We start from the raw sequence: 17,798 nt of genomic DNA, 5'->3' as shown, positions 1-17,798 counted from the left end.
TGATTAAACCAATACAAAACAGGCACACAGGAAGCGAGGGAAAAGAGAGCGGAGAAATACACTGACAGCACCTCCTGTTAATAGAGGCATACGGCGGCACGAAATCCTCTTTTGAACATACATCACGCCGCAATTATATTTCTCCTGCAGTAGCGCGAATGGATGGCATTGTCATCAAAATAATGCAATCTATTGTAAATATGATAGTTTATGGTAATTTGCATTGCGTGCCAATTCTAATCTTTCACCTACTTTTCCCACGGAGCACGTCATACATATGCAACCCCATTAAGACTGTTAACAACTTTATGTCAATATCATTACCATAATAGAGAATAATACAGTTACTTTTTTTTGGCGGGGAGGGGGATTTGAGGTAGGGTTGGAAAATCTCAAGAGTAAGTGGAACCAAGGCCCAGCAAACATAATTAGTATTTGAGGAAAGAAAATACGCAAACGTTTTCAAATGTGTGTTTTATTAGCAGAGACAAGCATTATGATCTAAGATGTGATTAGTGTGCATCAAAAGTGTGTACGTGTGTGTGTGTTTGTGTGTATTGTGCATCAGCCTCCAGCGGCCCAACTGCTTACATACTGTCTGCAGCCATTATGAGGAGGAAGGCCCTCATTGTATGAAGGACAAAAGCGGCGTGTGCCACCGGTGGGAGATAACGGTGATTTATGAGGGCCTGTCACAGCGCTGCCAGGTAAACATGCCCTTTAGGGGGGTCCCTCTGTGAGTGCCCCGCCATTCTCTATCCATAAGGAGAAGATGGTAGCAAAGTATGGCATATCCTCCTAAACACTGGCAGGCCAAACACTGTTTGCTGTTGCACTGAAGCCTCGTGGGAGTGGTGAAGTAACGCCATGGATAAAATGAGTTGCATTTAAATTTCCGTTTATCACAACTCAGTCAGGCCAACACAAAAACACAGAGCAAATGGCTTTAATTATTCAATGAAATTAAAGGGAAAACATGATTTTTACAAAAAGAAGCCTGAAATTATTGTCCTCTTCATCATCAACATATTTTGAAAAACATGACTAATCATCATGTATGTTAAAATTAGGCGCATGAAAATGACAAAATAATGTAAATCGATAAAGGAAAAACTCCAAATGGCCTCTAAAACATCTGGTATTGAAAACTGCATCATCATTCAGTACCTAGTGTCAATACCTAAGGACTAAATCATCAGCGCCATGAGACAATAAGCATGCAGCATAGTTCTACCAAGCTCTAATGGAATCTTACATCATATTAGTGATTGGCCGTCTAACATTACAAAGAATTAAATCAGAATCAGAAATACTTTATTGATGCCCGAAGGGAAATTCTGTTATACAGTTGCAAGAAGAATATAAATATCAGAGTAGAAATATAAATAAAGAAATATAAGGACTGTGGATATGTAAAGTATTTACATAGTATATAGTACAAGGAATTTTTATTAAACAGTAGTCACATAATTAAGGAGCTGTAATGGTGTAATGCAACAGTAATAATGAATAAATAGTAGCAGCCAAGGTATTGCACAAATTTTAAGCCAGTGTTATTGCACAAAATGGGTAATATTGTCCAGTTTCAACCTCACTAATTGGCTGTGTGTCAGACACTTAGAGGGAGGAGTTATAATGTTTGCCGTTTCACCTGAAACGACAGCTGGTAGCAAAGGGAGAAACAGATTTTTTAAATCCGGGTTGTGACTTTGTAATTGGCCCTTAAAATTTGTGTACACTTCTGATTGGTAAAGCAGGAAGGTGTACGCCTCCAACAGCTGATTTCATTTAGGAAGAGAGCATTGATTAAATCAGGTCTTCCTGATAGGATTCACGCTGAGCTACATTTCAGTCAGGAGAGACTAGTTGCAGATATGCGACAGTTATACACAACATGATAAAATATGCTTTTATTTGGATAACAGCTGAATTGATTTAGGAGTGCATCGATTAAAAGGTCAAGAATTCACGCAGAGCTACATATGATGGTGGCTCTGCCTTAGAACTTTCCAACAGACTGAGACTGACTGTATAACAAGAGGAGAGACTAAGTCATTGGACTTACCCCTGGCTTCTTATTCTCACGAGACTGGCTCCGTTAAAACTGGGGTACACCACCATGATAACCACAGCCTGCAGGTTGAACTGGCTCCATAAGTGGTTCAGTTCAGAAGATTGAATTGTATGAAGCTGAATGGTATGGTGCAAAATTTGAGAGCTTGTAGCCTTCACGTGAGCGCTTGTAGAATACAATGTGAGAACTTGTAGGACAAAATGTGGAATTAGAAATTAACATTTTCATGTTAACATTTTCAATTGTTTGCTACTGTGAGAAATGGAACAGCATGAAAAGAGTGTTGGGCATGTCAAGTCAACTTTCCCTCGATAAAGAGGTTAAAATCTATCTTTTGTGAGTTGCAATAACAGGGGAGGCCATATCCAATCATACTCCCTCAAGCGACAGAAGACACAATTGTTCATCTCCACTCTATGGCCATCCCACATACAGAGCTAGGCCTCAGATTCTCCACACTAAAAAAAGATTAGAGTCAGAGAGAGTGTGTATTTAAAAGGGGTTTTCGGTAGGCCCCACTTGCGCAGAAGAATGGGAGAAAAGAGATCCGGGATGAAGATGTGTTGTCTCAATGTAAGCCTAGTTAATAATTAAAACAACTTTGTGGTCCCTTAAAATGAGGAGAGTGAATATAATGAAACACACACTGGTGCGAACATTTAGGGAAACCTTACAAAGAAAACATACAGAAAAAAAATTACAATCGTTGATGCTCAGGAAGAAGAAACAGCTTATATAAGCTGCTTTCATGAAATCATTCACTTGCATGACGTTACTTCTTTTACCTGTGAAACTTAGTTATTCGCCCTTTAACAGTGTTTTATGAGTAATTTCTAATTTAGATCTTACTTAAAAAACCTTAAAGGGATTTCATGTGGTTTAACATTAGAAACGCGCCTTAGCAGTGGAAATTGGTTATGGTACAGAGAGGATGTATCTACAGCAACCGCACAGCATGTCACTTCCTCCAGAGGAGAGAAGAGATTAGCAGAGCCTGATTACCTGATTGAAAAACTCACTCACTACGACTCCCAGTCACCACTGAGGGTCTCAAGAAGCTGATGTAATCACAAGAAAGGTGAGAGACACTGTGAGACACGTTGGGTCGGTGCATTCACATAGCACTGATCTCATTCAAATTCTAACCATTTTTGTGCTTTTGTTGGGATTAAGTGAATTTGTTACTTTGACATGAGTGGGTTCTGGGATAATGAGTTTGTTTGACTGCTAAAACATGCCGCTGTTACCATGAGGTAATTATGAGGCAATGATGAAAGTTATTCTGGAGGTTTTTTTGAAAACCTTACACAGTGCCGGCTAGTAAATTCCAAACACTTCAATCTGTTTTTGGAACATAGCTCAATCAGTAATGATCTCAACGATTTTCATTTAAATGTCTGTTTAATCCAGGAGCCAACTGAATGAGTGTTATCAGCTGTTATTCACTAACATAGATACAATGCTTTATGGCCCTATTCTACTTCCTAGTTGGCCCTGTAGGCTGTTATAATATATTGCTGGGTCACCCATTCACGTCACTATCAGATGCTCAGTGAAACTTCTCAAAGTTACTGCTGTTACATAATGTAGTTTAAAGAGCGACAATCGTAGGGAGTAGAATTTAAAGACTCCAAACTGGACTGGACTGAACTCCAAATCAAGGGGCAGGTTGGGGTGCTGGATGGCTCAACAATCACAGGACTTTCACCAGGAAAACCGGTGTTTGTGTCCCGTGTGAAACCAAAAGTAAACAGGGACTTTTTGGGGACTTTTTTAAAGTTATGTAGGCTATGCAAGTTAATATTCTTTAGTCATGTTCTTAACTATGGCCACAAATGTAAGTATTTTACCCAAACCATTATCTTTTCCAAGCAGTACACAGGACCCCCGTAGTATAAAAAGTGAAGCCAAAGGGTCCAGACCTTATGAATGAATTATAACAGCCTTTTGAACCTACTAGTAAGTGTAGCAGGTTCCTTGTAACCCATATCTATGGGCTTTAATAATAACTGGTATTGGACATTAAATTGAGCGCTGACAAAGAAAACGGTTAAGTCACTATCGCCAAATGAGGAAACACAACGGTGATCAAGCCTGTGGCCTAATGATGAAAGCCCTTGAAATTCTATTACTATGAACTGGCTGTCCTGGGAAAATTCATGAGGCAAACAGGTAGTGACATGTTTTTTATTACCCGGCAGTGGTGGTTCTATCAGGGATGGTACAACCCGGTGAACAGGTCACACAGGTGACACTGGATCTCTGTGAAGTGACACAAAAACACACCAGCATTTAATGAGGTATAGGTGCCGCCAAAGACAATGAAACGAATATCTTAGAGATTGCAACTTTGAAGCTGTAGTACGTAGGTTCTGTTGCCCCCATGAGGAATTCTAAGTAATGAAACAATAACACTGTCAGTGCATCCGCATGGCGCAAGCCTTCAGTAATTGCGTACCACCGCCACCCCTCCTCCACGCAGTTGCTAGTAGGGTTTATCATGTAAAATAAAGGAGGACACAGGATTAAGAAAACATGATTGACTCTTCAGAAAAAAGTAATTATCTAGTAATATGTTTGTCCTCTTCGTCTCCAAAGCTGAAAGCTGCTGTTGTCCTTAACCTAGCGGTTACGTAAAATGCATCACTCAAGCTGCTTTGCGCAAAAGTTGCCGGACTACACCGTTTTGTTAAAACATAGCCATACAGTGAAATACAGAGAAAGTTTTGTGGAGTGGATAGGCTTAAATACCTTTTGAACCAATTAGCTTTGAACTTATTTGGCAATGCCTTGAATGTAACAGACGTCCATTAATATAGAATAGTTTTATTAGAATAGTCTAATATAGAATGCAAGTAATAGCCAATACCCAAATACGTAGAATACGTAGACATCAATGAGGCTGACACTATATTTGAGAAAAATAGTAATTGCATTTGTGTCCAATGTATGTTTTAGTTTTACAGTGTCTGCCAGGAGCAATTTCCCTTGCAGCTGTGACAGTACACAGTACTACCATGTAATACAGACATATGTCATATTTGTCTTATAAACTTGATTTAAGATCTTGATATCCAACTGGAGATATTGGTAATTATTCTCTTTTTATTACGATATCACTGATGTAGATGTACAGTTTCTGGCAGCACTGGCGCTTTTCAAGGCTACTCGCCTTGTCCTCGTCATAAAATAAAGCTGACAGGGTGATTACGTATGGGGGGGCAGCACAAACTGAAACGTCAGGACCTGCCGACAGCACACCAGTGACAAAACAATTGACCAGTGGATCTAATACAAAGATGATGTCAGACACTTGTTGCCATAATGGGATGCCGCTGATATCCAAATGCTATGGTTTGTTGTTATTCATACTTGCTGTTGTGAAGCATTGTAGCAACTTTTGAATGTAATAGAAATGGCTCCCTAACATTCCCAGACTGCTGACTCTACTACACTTCTTATGAAGAAAATAAACCGTTTTATCTCCTTTTAAGGGGCGTTCTTCCCTGGATTTTGACTTGCCACAGCAAAAATACATTTAAGTGGAACTTAAAATGTTAATGATGGCTTCCCTTTATTTGGATGTGCCATTAAGGCATGAGAATGAACCAGCAGGTCCAACACCAGGACCCTGGAACTGGCACACCTAAAAGGATACCATATCTAATAATGATGCCATTAGTTACACCTGTGCTTTTCAGTTTAAGAGATCACATGTATGCTGTGAAAATCTGTATTGTTCTTAGTACCCAGTGATTATTACTTGCAACTTACAAGAGACATGTACTTTATTGTTAAGACCACTGTGTTACTAGTGGTTTGAAAATGTTCCAGAATGTAAGCTGCAACACCCTATTACAAAAAGACAAAGTTAAAATAGTCTCTAGGATTAAAAATAAAAGATTGTAGAGATTTGTACTGACAAAATGACTTCAGTTCTGTGCTATATTTATTTTGGTGTTGCAGTGTTTTAGTTATCTCTCCTGTTAATGTTGGGATTTCATCAGGCGCAGATGTGCTGTGTTCCAGCTGTGCCGCGGGGCGTTGCACAGGCCGGGCAAGAAATGGAACAGCTAGAGCATCCGGTCAAAATTCGAAATAAACACCCTGTGCAGACTCCTGATTGTATGTCACATTGCTACACTATTTAAACAACTAAAACCCAGTCAAAAATCTATGATCCATGTTGTTCATAAATGGACTAAATGGAAGAAACCATATAACTATGTACACCCCTTAGTCAAAGCACAAATATCCAGGGTAAATCCAAAACCAAATCAACAAAATCTGCAAGCAAAATGCCTTTAAAAAAAAAAAAAAGCTTCTGGTGTGTCATGACACACGGTGGAGAACAGAACATGGTGCATCTGCACGCAATGGAATCCCCAGGTGATGGACTCTCATCATTAGCGAACCACAACAGAGCAACTGGACTCTACATATTTTTCGTTGGGCCCTCTGCAGTATACTCACAGCACAATCCATTTGTACAGAGAGTCTGGCCACTAACCATTGACCGTGGGGGAGGAGAACAACAACATCATGGCTACCGACAAAACTCAGCAAAGATTGTTCTTGCTCGGGCTTTAAAGGGGTGATAGAATGGTTTTAGAGAGCATTTCACGCTGTTCCTTAAGGTTTCCTAATAGGGTGCGTAACATTGGTTGGGTTGAAATGCTTTTTTATGGGTCCTGATGCGCCCCTGTTAATGGGTCTGGATTGAAACAAGAGGTTTTCTGCCTCTATTTGGTCTGGTCATAAATATTTAGATGAGCTGCGCGCTGATTGGTTGAAGGAAGCACATATATACACATATATACATACACACACACACACTGGAGACAAGACACTGCAATGTTATACATTGTTTGTCTGCTATTTTATTAGAAAATTTATTTCGGACACTTTTTTACGCGAGAAATCAACCATGTGTCGTTTTACGTAAATTGATGGCTGGTTGCAAATTTGGTAAGATGGTGTCAGACTTCAGGAGCTCCACACAGTTTGACGAGACGGCGGCCGCACGTGGCGCTCCCTACCCCGCAAAGTCAACGTTACTGGGTAAAACTTAACTAAATGAGATACTCGCTCACAAATTATAAAAAACTAATTACTTCAGAAAGTAACTAATCCGTTACTTTCAAGTACATTTTCAAATGCTCAAATGTGACCATAGCAAAAACAAATAACATATGTACACTCTTTGTAGTGCAATAGATAGATAGATAGATAGATAGATATTTATTGATCCCAAAAAATGGGAAATTATGGTGTTACAGCAACACACTCTTTGTACTTTTGTGTGTGTGACAGCAATTAGCTTCGGCGCGAGTAGCCACTCTAGAGTCATAGTGCCTATGTTTTCTGACCACTGTGGAAAATCTTTCGCAGGAAAAGTTACCCGCCCCTTGATTTCATAACACCATTAGAGCTAGCTAGCCTCCTCCTTTTGCCTCAAATTGAAAATGGACCAAAGTGTTAACTTTGCAAGACCTTAGTGTAGCTGTGATATACACGTGGTGACGAAATTCAAACTGTAAATATACCATAGTTAAACTGAAAGTGAACCCGGGGTCTGTGAAAGGACAGGCTGGGTGGCGATATAGCAACACAGGCAGGAAAGCCCACAGCCCGTGGGGATCCACTGAGCTCTGTCACACACACACACACACACCACGACAGTGCTGCCCAAGTTGCTCCATTGCTGCCTGGCCTGTCCTTTCACAGAACCCGGGTTCAATTTCGGCATAACTATAGTATAGTATTTTGTCATGGCGTGTACATCACAGCTACACTAAGGTCCTACAAAGCTAAGACTATTGTTAATTTAAAGCATTTTTATGAATTTGAGGAGTCTGTTAATGAGGACCTGCTAGCTAGGCTATGTTTCTGTTGAATCCTATAGCAAAGCTACACTTTCGGCATAAGTACAGTATATTTACAGTTTGAATTTTGTAACATAACAAGCTCACTGCCCGCCCTCACACACACCGGCCATGCAGGAAGAAGGGAGGAAGAGCAGCGAGCTGCAGGCCCTGGAGCTCTGTCAGGGCAGCGGCGTTTGGTGGTCCAGTGACCTACTAATGGTGACTTTGCGCTGGGTATGGAGCGCCACACAGTCTTGCATAAAAAAAGGGAATTTAGTGATGAAATAAAAAAATAACAATTTATACGATTTCTGAGATCTGCGCAACCTATTCAGAAAATTACCTGATCTCAGATCAGTGGTGTAGCCTGTGGAATCTACGGGGCGTGACAAAGACAGAAACCAGGTGCCAAATGAGGAGGAGCCACAAAATTGACGTCAACTATGAGCTTTGTTGAGATCTGCCCGTTTTCAGAGGCAGAGCTGTCAATGGGATTTTTAGGTTTTATGTATATATCCTCTTTACCCACCAAACGGTCGTTTTTCAACTTTGACGAGGTAAAATCGGTTTTGCATTCTATCACCAGTTTAACTTCTGAATATTCTGCAGCATTGCCACAACGGACCGCATCTTTCTCAACCGCTATTACGGAACTCAAACAACCTTAATATCATCGTTCTCAGCCACTCCCTCTTTTTGCTGATTGGAACGGTAAACATTTGGCTGAAGAAAACCCAAGATTATACCGTAAAATTGTGCAGAAGTACATAGGCGCACGGGGCCAGGCTAAGATTGAATAGATTTAAACAGATTCGGATTTGTCACTTTAAAGTATGTTCAGCTGAGGGCTAGGGCTAACCCTGGACCATTCTGCTATTTCTATTGCCAAGTTTGAAGAATAGCTTTGCTAAAGCAACACGTTGCCTTTCAATCCCAGTAGCATTATTGTGCACTTGAAACAGGAAGCAGTTCCTGGAAACATTTTGCGGCTGAGCTTCCAGTTTAATTTACTAATGACTGTTCTCTTATTCTGTTCTCTTGTAGTATAACTGTTGCTCAGTGGGATCTTTGTCTCTTTCTGCCCTTTCAATTATCAGTCTGGTTGAACCATTGTACAGTGTTTCTTGTGCATGTACAAAATTAACCATTCATCCATAATAAAACAGATTTGTAAAGAGGTCTTTGTACAACGTAAAAGCATGAAAGCCCATTCAAAAATATAGAGTAGTCCTCTCAGCCATCTAACTGGGCCCAATCTAGCTTTTGAATGGTAGTTTAGTTCAAAATACCATTTTGAAATGGTATCAGGAGCTGGGAGAAGAGGGCATTAGGATGCATATTTTGTAAAACTTTCAAATGATATACAAGTGGTGCCTATACCTGCCTATCGCTGACAAAATTTACTATACTGTGGCACACTGGTCCGTAAAATACCAGAACTATAGCTTTTCTCTAGTGTTTATTGTGCATTTACACTGTTACGGTTACTGGACAGCTGGGTTATACATCTTGTGAGGCCAGTACAGCTTCTACGGACTAAAGTACTCAAGGGCAAGTCATTATTTATAAAATGGATCTGATGGTGACCTTTAAAAGGCTCTTATTATGTCTTACTCCAACCAATAATGCCATGCTTTAGTTACCAAATGAGCAGAACATCTTATGGCTGGCTTAACAGTAAAACATTTGGGATTTGTCTGTTGTATTATAATGTTCTGTCTAAAAGCTATACCTTAATTTTCTCAATATTAAAACAGTTTCAGTAGCTGTGTCCATGCAGCGACAAGTACAACCCACTACATTTGTAAACAGGGAGTGAGGGTGTAAGACAGAAGGGTTTTAATGAGCCACCATTCATGAAAGGGTCTGACACAAATTAAAAATAATGGCAAGATTTGTTCATTCCCTACAGCTGATGATCAGACCACACAGAGAGCCAACACACTTAAAATGTTCAGACACCGGGAGTTCAATTAATTTCCAAATCCGTTTCATTTGAAGAAGCCTTAAAATTGATTTTCCCTGCCATGCAGCGCCCCAAACTCAACATTTAATGCCGAAGACACATCACACCCCATTCACTTCCACTGGCTCGGCTGTTTAGACACCTGCTGGCAAACAGAGCAAGAGTGAAGTGAATGTTAACAACACAGACCACAGAGTTCTCACTTAATATAGAAGGCTCCAACTAATCCAAGTGCATGGAAATTACATTTCTTCCTTGTTTTCATTAAACATTGTAATGCCACAGCAAGCAAGGTTGTGGTTACACCACAAGCTTTAAAAATAGGGAGAAAGTTTCTATTTCATTCCTATTTATTATATCTATTAAGTATGTCTATCAAATAAGTTAAAAGAATTATGTTTATATACTCATTAATATTGAATAATAACATTCAGAATTGAAATTTCTTTGGCAGAATAAAGCTGCATTTTCTTAGGTCTGGGTTTTACTACTCTTCCAAACTAAAAGGAAAAGTCCCACCTTTGCAGTATTTTTAAATACATCTGCTAACAGAAAGGTTCTTAATTGTCCACATTCTTTATGTATTTTACACACTGAGGAGATAATAGTCAATAATGCCTTGACAAAAGTTACAGAAAACTGTAGCTATGCATTGACTTGTGCCAGGTTACATCATGATTCACAATAAGAAGTTTGACCAGGATAGAATTTAGAGTGATAATGGACACTGCATGCGGCTTGCCAGATTTTCACTTCTGCTTTCCCCCAGTACTATCTTCTCTGTCTTAGACATGGTCATTGAATATGTGAGGGACACATTCTGCCACATTTACAAAGACAACTCTAGCTAGTCCTCCAAGACGTACTGTAGGAAAGGGTAGAAATACGTCTGCGCAAAGTTTAAGGAGCTGCACAGCTGAATAACTGAAAAGCCTTCTCACCCAGTTTAATGATCACTTCATGAACCACAAAGGATTGGGTATTTCGTAGCCTCACTGGACCCACGGTGTATCTCTAGGGACATGAATAATGTTCTTTATGCTACATTTCCAAGATCAGTTGAAAGCTCTGGAGGCAACGATTGGCCAGGGTCAACTCTAAACTAAGGGCCACTGTGCACTCAATCCACTTTGAAGGTAGACAGTTAATCTACTTAGGTTTCTCCAGAGGAATGACTTGAAACAAAGCATGGCAGAGCTGTACTATCTCACTTGTCTTGTCTGGAGAGGTCATCCTAAGAATACCACAGGGCAAACACGACACACACATGAAAGGGATACAATAATGTCAATCATGTGGCTCTTTTAGTTATTGGACTGAGTTGAATTCAAGATATTTAAATTAAGGTTGGGTCCATTTGGGTTGCTTATTTCCCAAAATGTTCCACTTAAAGTCAGTGATTCTGAGTAATTTCACCTAGGGTCCCCCCAGAAGCTTTTTTCACCTGGACAGAATAATGGGCGAGTTAGCGCTATCAGCTGATTAGCTTATTGCAGAGGCTAATGAAACCACAGGAGTATCTCGTAAATTACCCTACTAATAATGCCCCAAATGATACCAAACATCTACAGTAGTACAAATAGGTTATGTGGATTGGGAAGTTTGTAAGTATACCACAAATATATTTAAATAACACTAGTCTGCTGGCTTCTGCTAGCGCTACCAGCAGTAAGATAAGTGCTTGGGGACGTCTACAAAAAACACTGAAAAGAGGTAAAAGAAACATATTTAATTTAATCATTAAATATTGTAGTGTCTCCAAACTTACCTCAACTATAACTTCTCCCCTGCTAGTTGTCATACAGCATTTACTTTTAAGAAATAAGTTAAATTAATAATAAATATGCTTGTTGTATCTCTTTTCGGTTTTGTAATTTGCACTTGTCTTACTGCCCGTAGCACTAAACTAATCCGCTGATAACGCTAACTCGGCCATTGTTCGACCCAGGTGAAAAAAGCTTCTGGGGGGTTGTCTGGCTCGAGACCGTGGTGCAAAGAACCCTTGGGTGAAATTACTCCTAACCATCACTTTAAGCGCACTGATCAAATGTTGGTTCTTAGCTGATCTTGAATACACAGTATGTCCACTGACAACAGAACTATTTGGCAGCACTGGACCCAACACATCCAATCGCTCCAATATACTGCAGTCTGTCTGTGTGACTTCATGATGGGCAATTTCTCCACGTCCGTACCCATAAATGAGTTTGGCATGGCTTTGATTCCCCCATGGATATACAGGCAGGGAGCCTGACAGTGTGACCATATTGATGAATAGCCTTTTAAAACCATGAAGTACAGCGCCGCCATTATTTTTTTTTCACCACCTCCTGACTTGCCGCTTCCACTCCCTCTTTTCCTTCCCTCACCATTTTTTTCTTTGTGATGGATTGGTTTTCTGCTGCTGAGCATCAACGCCATTAGCCGCAGGAGCTGTCCGATCCTGCCACAGCAGCATATGTGTTGAGACGCAGATCAGAGGAAAAAAAACACATTACCGGGCAATGGGCCTTGGATGCATGCAACACAAAACCAGTAATGGAGGTCTCACATCAGACAGCTATTGATGTACCGTGGGATTATATGTCACAGAACAAGCAGACACACAAACATGCTCATCAGTAGTCATCAATGGTCATGACTCATGGTTTGCAAAAATGATAGGACCTAGAACCAAATCTTACAGGAAACCAGACACAATGTTACCACAACTTTAGGTTCTTTTTTTAAGATATTTTGTGGATATTATATCTACATTTTCAGACTCACCTTTCAAGTCACAAAAAGCTATCAATGAGTTTGAGTTTTTGTTTTTATTTTACCATAATAGTCAAACAGGAACACAGAGTACAAATCATGAGTAACTGCCACTTTAAATGTCACCAAATGTTCACACACAGTCATATAAAATCTGTCTTTGGGAAAGTAGAAGAAACGTGAAATGTTTCTCTGACAGCTCATTCTTTCCCACAAAAAAAACAGCCTGACTCAATCAGGGTCTCAGACAATGCTGTATTTAGTTTGTTTACACTATGTGTGTGATCCTTTCACGGTCTACAGAGATAAAATTATGAGCTAAAAGAAAAATGTCAGAATGTAATTGGCTATGGGAATGTTTTTATTCTCAAAAACATGGTTATACCCTGTTTTATTTGGCAGGTTCCCTTCCCTGTCAAGTCTTGTTTTAGTTCTGCCTTGCGTGTCTTTCCACCTTTGTAATTGTTTGCCCCGGCCCAATGTGTTCCACCTGTTCATTAGCCCTATGTCACCTGTTCCTTGTTACCACCCTCCTGTCCTCGTGTGTTCTCTTCAATAGGTTCATTTGAGCTGAGCCAGGTCTGCCCAGAATGGATCACCGGAGATCACCTCCCGTTGCATGCCGGTTAGATTTGTGTCCGACGTGATCCCGACATGGTCTGATGTCATACACACCTGGTCAACGATAAACGAGATCAAGGTGGCTGCTATTCTGAGACGTAGGCAGCGCAGTTGCCTTTCACCATCTGCAAGACCAAGAGCCGTCTGGGAAACACCGGCCCCTCAGATAACAGATAATTTGGCTTCTTCTGGACAGAACACATGTTGTGTGGCTGACAGTGACGTTTAGAAGTCAGAGAAACTAAATATGTTCAGATTACAGCTCATACAGTCTGTTGTGTATGAAAATCAGCAACAGATCTTATGTAGAACATTTAGACAGCTCCTCTGTCATATTTAAAACAACTGGAGACTGTGTACCATTTATATGATTACCATTTATTAAATCGGAATCAGACCACAGAGGTCCTGAAGGCTGCAGGAAACAACCGAAAACTGTCAGACTTCAGAGCAGATTTTTGTCACCGCCCCCGGCTGCTGCCGCTGGCTCCGGTCCACCTTACAGGCGAGGCGCAGTTCATCTTGAACGAGCCCAATGTCTGATGGTCTGCTTTTCCTGGCTCCTAGTGTTATTTTCCCTTGTACATTTTCTTTGGCATTGTTTAGTATTTCTTTTTTCAGATTCAGCTTTGGTTATTAAAGCACACATGACACATGATCTATATTTGAAAGACAACCACTATGTCCTAGCTGCGTGAGCAAATTGAGAGCTCCGCAAACAGCTGCTGTTCACACACATCCAGACAGAGCACTGAAAGTGTAAACAATATTAACGATAACAAATATATTTTAAGTAAATATAAAATAAATCAACATCAATCAATCAACTTTTCTTATATAGCACTTTACAGTTTGTGAATTTGACATTTCAAAAGATGATAGTGTTAAACGTTACCTGTGAGTGTTAAATTTATTTGCCTGATGCAATATTGCAAAAACAAGTTTGATGCTATCTCTTATTTTAAAATTATAACCCAACTCATTATATATTTCTGAATTCCTCAAGGCCTTCACTTCCTTAATGTGAAGAGATTAAGTGTGTATGATATTCTTTTACAAAGCATGTCTTTGGTAATATTTGACACAATGCATGTTTTCAGTATAAATCCTTGTTTTCATTACTATTGACATTTTAACAAATATTTTATAGGATTTCTTGTTTTTCTTTACACGTCCATGTTTACTGGATAGTATGTTTAAGCCTATTTTGCTTCAGAATCCCAAAAAGTTTCATTTATTTCAAATTCCATTTGGTAGAATGAATCATTTTCTCATCGGTTCATGACATCTTGATCATTGACTAAGAGTACATTAATTCATGGAGCATGGATCGTGCACCTTTCCAATTGCACATTGATATATAGTCCTTGAAAAGGTGTTACTCATCATCATCATTGATCGCTCCGTTCTCCTACCCGCATGTCTGATGGAATCACTTTTTGCCGTCTCCACAGATTATTTACTCATCTTCTCTCTTAAGATCTTTTCTGTCCCTGTAACTTGCTTCACACATGCTGCCAAAATTATCCTCAGTTGGTGCCTCACTTCTATGGTAGAAGCCTGGAGGCTTTGATTAATTCGGGATGCTGGTAGAGGCACGATTGCGTGTAGGCAGCGTGATGAGATAATCAAAACTGGTCATCTAGGTTGCTGGGATCTGGAGGCATCCTATCAACAGTCTGATAGATGTGGGCAGGAGTCACTGTGGGGTCGAAGGTGGAAAACATCTATTTCAACTGTTGCTGCCAACTCCAGATAAACAGCCAAAGAAATGTCCAACTTGGGAGGGTCACAATCTTTCTCCCTTTCTGCAGTAACAGTGTTGTTTATCTCTAGAGCTGTCTGTTTTCAGGCTTGGAGCGAACAGAGACCTGTCAATGCGAGTTGGATCCATAGGATGGATACCACTGCCCCCCAAAACCCTTCCCAGGCGATTAAGGGTGTTACTGCACATTCCTATGCCTTTGAAAACATTCCAAGAATAGAGGCTTCTGCAGTCTGGCCACCTTCTCCCTGTTGAAGATACGGCCCTCCAGGTTCAAGTTGTACTTCAGGCTCTTGAAAGGTGCCTTGTCTGCTGGCTGCACATTTTGGTTTATCATTAGTTTTAAGAACTCCAAATTAAACACAAGGAAGCTGTGCCCGTCCAGTATGAGGACAAATGGGCCGGGGTCTTACCAAGTCTAGAAACAAATCTGCATTGATCCACCTGGTCTCCGTCACTTTGACCAGCCTTTGGCCCCAGTCATGGCGCAATGGCTTCCCCTTGAAAATCCCCCTGAGAAGGCTGTATTCCCCAGCGGGCTGGGACTTGAAAGTAGGGTCTTAATCTTGTCTCTGTCATTTGCAGTGACCTCGAAACAAGGCGGGCTCACGCCACTCGCTGATACAAAATGATCCTGCAACCTCTCTCTGGATATCCACAAATGGTTCGGCACATCTTGGATGTTGAGCTCAGAGACAATATCCAAATAGGACTTTCAATCCCACCATTGCCCCACAATGTTGGGATTAAAGCAAGTGGCCTGGGCTACAGAGAGGGCTTTTGGCTTCCTCATGCTGAGACATGCTGTCTCTGCATGAATCCCTGATAACTAATAGTGGCCTACTCATCCCTTGCTCCCTGGGAAGCCTTTAAGCCCAAAATTGAAATACTACCCTACCTTGAAAATATATGCTTTTCTTGCCTAAATTTTTACCCCCAAAAAAGTGCTGCAGTTTCCATGTACTTTGGCCCTCCGGGATGACCCTGAGTTTATTGGAAAGTTAACACTCTCAATTTGTTGTTTCTAGTGGCAGTGTGACACTAGGCCTTACTGACACAGAGCTACAGAGGTTGAAACAGAGAATTTCTATTTCCCTCCAAGTAAATCATCTGAAAAATTAATAAAAAACACTACTTAAAGCATATCAAATGGGCTATATACGAAAATAGTACCCTAGCCACATGTCTTAACTTTGAACAGAAAAAATCAAGAAAAAAATGACTTATAAAATGGATTTTATATGAACTTATTTCTACAGATAGGTCTGTGCGTTTTTCTTATTTCTAAAAAAGCCAAAAAAGTGCTAAATACAAAACGTTTGAAATACAAAAACACATCCACATCACTCACAGATATGTCTGAAATAACTGCATGCATAAATTTATAGGAATAAGCGATCATAATTTGATGAAATGGTGAAAATATGAGCAACGGTCCCGGGACCGGGACCGTTGCTCATATTTAACCTTTTAAATATTCATCATCTGGAATCCACGCTTTGCTAGACTCAGTATTGACTCAACCAGGTTGGTTGGTTCTTGTGTTGAAATAATGGTCATCCTTTCCTGTTTGTGTCCCCATATTTAACCTTGCACTTGTCTTTGGAGAGTGGGCTTTGGAATATTCCATGCCCTGGGTATTAAATGTAGTTGGGGTTTGGTACATGCTTTCACCATTTGTCTATATTATTAAATAGTGTCCTGATTTGCTAGTTTTACCTTGCTGTCTGCACCAAATCTGTTAAAAAGTTCTCTTTAAGTTTATGTTGTCTGCAGAGACAACTGCAAACGTACATGACCTGATCTGAGTAAAGTCAACATTACAAGAAACATCAACATATTATGTGTCAAAATGTCACTTATTGTAAGGCATGAATGAAATAGCTTACAGCCAATAAGCTGATGCCAGCTTTAATTCCATTTTCTTCACTTAAGCAATACTCTATTTCTGCTTGCATCATTTACAGCGTTCATGTATTGCAAATGGTTGGTGCTGTTAGATTGGATAGAAAAGGATTTACTCTTTGACAAAACTCTTTTCATCTGAGTTACTACTAAGGAAAATACCTTTCACTGAGTTACGAGTGCCTTTGTGGATGTTGAAATTTCCCCTGAAGGCTAGCGGAGCTGTTCTTATCTGAAATGTAACTCGGGTACAACATGTTGACTTTCAAGTGAACATGGTGAAATACTAATAGTAATGCTGATAACGGCTTCTAGATGAAACACCTTTTTTTCTTCCCACATTGAATAAAGAATACCTGAGTGTAAGTGCTGGAGTTTAAGTTTTCTTTTTTTTTCTGAGTGACTCTTAGTAGTTTTACTGTGTAGAGCCATGCATGTTATTAATGAAAGAGAGGAAAGACTTTGCAGTAAAATTAGCCTTGAGCACTGCTGCAGGGGTAGCAGCAGGAGTTCAATTGTTTCATCCAGTTTTGAAAAACAAAGTCAATTTGTTCATCATATAAACCCAGTGTTAAAATATATTCTTATCCGAATGCTTTGCAAATACCAAGTATGTACAGAGAAAAACAATTAACTAACCTGTATATGACAAGCCGCGCATGTTAAGCTTGAAGACAATGTCACAAGGGCAAATACGGCAAGACAACAGTCATTTATGCTGCTAAACCAAAACACTCTTACCATCTACATGGTATGCAGTGAGCCAATAGGAACCCAAAAAATGCCAAACGCACTAAAGATAAATTAACACGTATAATTATAGATGTGTACATTAATATTTTC

This window comes from Etheostoma cragini, chromosome 11 (genome assembly GCF_013103735.1).
Source record: "Etheostoma cragini isolate CJK2018 chromosome 11, CSU_Ecrag_1.0, whole genome shotgun sequence".
NCBI classification, from domain to species: domain Eukaryota; kingdom Metazoa; phylum Chordata; class Actinopteri; order Perciformes; family Percidae; genus Etheostoma; species Etheostoma cragini.
The sequence above is the reverse complement of the archived record's forward strand: the minus strand, read 5'-3'. Positions refer to the sequence as shown.